This window comes from Mus pahari, chromosome 14 (assembly GCF_900095145.1).
Source record: "Mus pahari chromosome 14, PAHARI_EIJ_v1.1, whole genome shotgun sequence".
NCBI classification, from domain to species: Eukaryota; Metazoa; Chordata; class Mammalia; order Rodentia; family Muridae; genus Mus; species Mus pahari.
This window is the reverse complement of record NC_034603.1, coordinates 19,161,957-19,166,861: the sequence shown is the minus strand read 5'-3', so window position 1 is coordinate 19,166,861 and position 4,905 is coordinate 19,161,957. Positions and strand designations below refer to the sequence as shown.

At 47.8% G+C, this 4,905-nt stretch overlaps 1 protein-coding gene across 6 annotated transcripts in view; it reads left to right on the top strand.

Annotated features, from left to right (window-relative positions):
* Positions 1-2,267: 2,267 nt before the first annotated feature.
* Positions 2,268-4,905, top strand: part of Zfp2 (ZFP2 zinc finger protein) — an 18,043-nt gene continuing 15,405 nt past the window's right edge. For 3 of the 6 annotated variants that reach the window (XM_029546288.1, XM_029546283.1, XM_029546287.1), the window contains exon 1: positions 2,279-2,327. The gene's annotated coding sequence lies outside the window, so the exon portion shown is untranslated. Of the gene's footprint in view, positions 2,328-2,405; positions 2,483-4,905 lie in introns of those variants that run through there. The other 3 variants (XM_029546285.1, XM_029546284.1, XM_029546286.1) reach the window with 3 other exon arrangements.

The following is a 4,905-nucleotide window of genomic DNA, read 5'->3' as shown; positions in this document are numbered from 1 at the left end:
GTCACCGTTCTTAACTTCTTAATCTCTCAAGCCCTCAATTGTGAGATTTTTCGTTTTCCCATATTTTTAGATAGTCCAGACAACTATAAAAAAGAGTCAGTCGCTACCAATAAAGAGCAATAGACTTTTAGTCAGTATGTTGGCAATAGGGGTAGCCACTTGCATTAAACAAGAGCTTATATCTGAATACAAAAAAAAAAAAAAAAAAAAAAAAAAGCCAGCTAGAGACTTAGAGCCAACAAGGAGAGACATAGGGAACACCAGAGGAGCTACCTGCTAAAGATAGGTCTGTAGTCCTGGAGCTGCGCACCACAAAAGCCGTCAAAATGGTGGCAGGCCTCCTCTCACAACCCCTACCATGGGAGATGTCTGAAAGGGAGGCTCCTGTTAAAATGATGACACCATGATATCTCCTCAGCTTGCAGCCATCACGGGAGGTGTTCACAGTAGGGCACTCCTTTCCTGCCTCAGCAGGAGCTGGCCCTCAAGAGCTGTTCAACATGGCCACACATTTCCTGCCTCAGCCCCCAGCCTTGGTGAGACACCACGGCAGGAGCTGTCCACAATGCCAGCACCTCCTCTGCAACCCACAGAGACAGTGCCTCAGTCAAAGCCACCAGCGGCTGGGAAAGACATCCAACCCATGGGCCTGATGCAGGGGAAAGGGGTGGAAAAAAAGCCACAAATTCCTGAGCTTCCTCCCTACACCACCAAATCAATCCCTGAGCAGGATATCCACCAATCCCTGAGCTCCCCAAGTGCAGGACTTGAAATCTCACCAATCATCACTCTGGAAATTTCTGCCATGAAAAGCTCTGCCCCTTAAGAAATCCTATATAATTAAGCACTTCCACTTTGTCTAATTTCCTGTGGTCTGCTCCCAGGGACAGAGAGCAGCCACCCCTAGGATTCATCCCTTCATACCCTGGTCCATCCAATAAACCTCTTTCATGAGATTCTGTTTTGTTTTGTTTTGTTTTGTTTTGTTTTGTTTTGTTTTGTTTTGGAGACAGGGTTTCTCTGTATAGCCCTAGCTGTTCTGGAACTCACTTTGTAGACCAGGCTGGCCTTGAACTCAGAGATCCACCTATCTCTGCCTCCCAAGTGCTGGGATTAAAAGCATGCGCCACGCCTGGCCTTTTGTGAGATTCTTATGCCTGGAGTGACTCTGGTCAGAAGAAATGACGAGAAGGGGTGGGACTGAGGCTCCTGAGCTCAGCTGGGGACACTATGCCCTGGGAGCTGCATTGCCTTTGTTGAGGAGGCTTCCTCTAAGCTATGTAGTTCATCTGCTCCCGTGTCTCAGGATGCCCTTCTCTTGGGACACCGTCCCACCTCAGAGCTGTGTGGTTCCTGGGACCCCATGTCTCAGGATGCCCTTCCACTAGGATAGCTTTTCCCTTCAGAGCTGTGTGGTTCCTGAGCTTCCAAGTCCCAAGATATCCTCCCATCAGAGCAGAAACACAATGTCAAAGACCTAAGACGGAAGGTGTGGGGTTAAAGGAATTTGGGCACACGCGTTTGGTTAGTAGGATTTTTGAATCTCGTCAAAAAGTGGCCCCCAGACGCCTGTCCAACATTTGGTCCAGGACATAGTCTTTGTTGCATGGAATAGAAGATTCGCATCCTGAAGTAAGGGGGAAAGGACCAAAAGTGTAGAAGAGGGACTAGTTGGGAAAGAAGGAGCGCAGTGAAAGGGGAGCAGATGAACGAGAGTAGCTGGGAGTGAATGTGATCACAGTGCATTGTATTCAAGTATCATGATGTCAGATTTTAAAGAAAAACGTTAAAAAAAACAGGCGACCAGACAAGAACCCGATATTACAGTCTGTAACCTATCTTTCTATCCTAAGATAGGATGGAAATTATCCTAAGATATTCTCCAAGTTCCAAAGCCGTGGATGCAGCCGAAACTACCTTAGCACCCATGAGTTTCACTCACAGAGGTGGCTGGTTTTCCACAGTGACAATTCACCCAGCCATCTCATTCATCCATCTCATTCACTACCTCCTGGTCACAGAGCGCCATGAAGTATCTACATTACATTACTAGCTTACCTCTCATCCTAACCTCATGCAAGGGGGTGTCCAGGGTTCTCTTCCTTTAGGAAAGGAAAGGGCTCTAGAACCAGTTTCTTTAAGGAAATAAGCTTAAGGTGGCAAACCTTGCCTGAGCACTAGGGGAGCAATCGCTGGCCCGCAGCCCTGAGGTTGCGCCTGCGCAAGTGGAAGCCCTGTCGAGGGCTCATGGCCTTGTGGGAAATGTAGTCCCGCGCGCCCAGTGCGGCTGCCTGTGCCGCCAGCCTCTGGCTTCTTCAGTGACTGCGGTGAGTGCGCTTCCTCGGGCGGGTGGTCCACGGGCGGGGAAGTGGAGGCGTTCCCACTGGGAGCCCGGGGCTCTGGTGCCAAACTCTGCGGCCCGAGGGCGGAGCCGGCCGGGCAGAAAGGTGATCCTTCGTCCGCCGGGAGCACGAAGTCGCAGGTGCGCTGCTCACGCGCGCGCCAGGCCGCAGGACACCCTAACCGAGACCCCCCCCCCCAGCTCGGTATCCCCGTACCCCGGGGTCATTCGCGCCCGGCTGCTCGCCAGCTCTACCTGGCCGAGCAGCTCTGGCTCGGTACGCACTATGAATGCGTGGTAGACCTGCTCTCTGAAGCTTGGCAAGGCACGGGACCACAGTCCGGTGCTCTGGCCATTGTGTGCACCGCTGCTGGGGACCCGCCCTCTGCCTGGGGTGGGGGTGGGGGGTGAAGAAGGGGTCTGCGGAGTGAGTCCTGGTTAAGGGAGAATGTGCCCATCCCATTTTCCTCTCTTCAAGTTCATTATTGGTCAACTAGAAAATATACGAGCGAAATCATTCGAAATTTGTCCTAAAGTCCATGCAGTGTTTATATGTATAAATAGAAACCTTTTCCTCCCCCCTCAAAAAAAATTAGTGCCTTTCCTACATTCACCTTTTAAAATGGAGTTACAAAAAGCATTTTGTAAGATGCTTGAAGTGAAGCTAAACCACCACCCAATAGAGATGAGAACAGCCTTACTGATGTTTAAGGGCAGTTAAAGCTATCATTTTCTTAGAAATGCATTATTGAGATTTATAATTTTTTTCATTATTAAAATATTTTGAATGCAAAAAAAAAAAGCTATCATTTTCACGAATGGTAGGGAAAGTATCACTGATTGCCAAAGCTTGTGTTCCCTTTGGACCTTTGGGCTTCTTTTGGTTTTGTTGTGTTTTGTTTTTTATTTTAATGTTGTAAATGGTACAGTTATGCCATTCTTTGTATTGCCTCTTTCCACAAAAATCTTCGAGTAAAATTTCTAGGTCAATGTTACAATTAGACCTTTGGGCATCTCCTGTCTTATTCTTGCCAGAAATGTAGCAGTTTCTAAAGACGGTGTAAGAGTGTAAGAGTGACTGATGGCCCCACATCAACTGGATGTGCTAGTAGTCTCTTAAGCTTTGGAGAGGTGCAAGCTAGGTGTGGTAGTGTGTGCCTTGAATCCCACAGAGGCAGGGGGATGAGTTTGAGGCCACCCTGCTCCACATAGAGTCTGGGCCAGCCAAGGCTACGTAGTGAGACCCTTCCTCAAATAATACCCTTATGCTAAACTCCAGCTCATCTTATTCCTAACTTTTGCATCTATTGTACAAACAGATGAATATACTGAAAAGTTGCAATGTTCCTATAGTCACATAAACCTTCCTCTGTGTTTTCGCTTTACATTTCACTTGTATGTATCTATGGCTGCATGTATGCATGGGTACAGGTGCACATATGTCCACATTCAGGTGGAGACCTGAGGTCAGTGCCAAGAAGCATCCTCCATCTTCCTCCAAACCCGAGGGCATTTCATCCTCCTGCTTGCCTTCTGGTCCTCATGCTTGCCCAGCGCTGAGCCATTCCCCAGGGCCAGCTCCCTCCTCCTCCACCGTGTTTACCATAATTAGATAGGCCTTCTGTTTCACTGCATCATGAAGATGTTCATTTATACTTTCTCGTAGAACTCTCATTCTGTTTATGCATCTCTATTCTTTTCCAAAGGACAACCCTTGTTATGTGTTATTGTATATATAATCCTTTCTTGATAATGCCAACTTTCTCATATCCTCGGTCTACCCACCCCACACCCTCTGCCTTTACTGTAGTAGGGATCAAATCCAGGGCCTCCAATGAGCTGTAATAACTCAAATTATTCCTGAATTCCTATATATGCATTTTTTTTTCTGAACTGCATGAGCTGCTAGGATTTGCAATTGTTCATTGTTGTTTCCTGTTGGTCTGTAACGGGGGGGGGGGGGGGCGGAGTCTTCCTGTTGTATTTACAGCTGTTCTCAGCATTGCTTAGCATGCTGCTGTTCTTACAGTTGATGTTGACAAGATACTTAATTTGTCAGAGGTTCTTCAGTAATACTGTTGGTTTGTATCAACTTGACACAGATTAGAGTTATCCAAAAGGAGGGAGCCTCAACTGAGAAAATGCCTCCATAAGATCTGGCTGCAGGGCATTTCTTAATTAGTGGTTGAAAAGGGAGGGCCCAGTACATTGTGTGTGGTGCTATCCCTGGGCTGGTGGTCCTGGGTTCTATAAGAAAGCAGTCTGAGTGTGCCAGTAAGCAGTGTTCCTGTGTGGCCTCTGCATCAGCTCCTGCCTCCAGGTCCCTGCCCTGTTTGAGTTCCTGTCCTGACTTCCTTTGATGATGAACAGTAGTATAGAAGTGTAAGTCAAATAAAGGCTTTGCTCCCTAAGCCTTGGTCATGTTGCCTCATTGAAGCAACAGTAACCCTCAGACAACTGTGTTCTAGTTAATGTCATTTAAAATTCTGGCAGAGCCGGGGTGTGGTGGCGCACGCCTTTAATCCCAGCACTTGGGAGGCAGAGGCAGGCGGATTTCTGAGTTC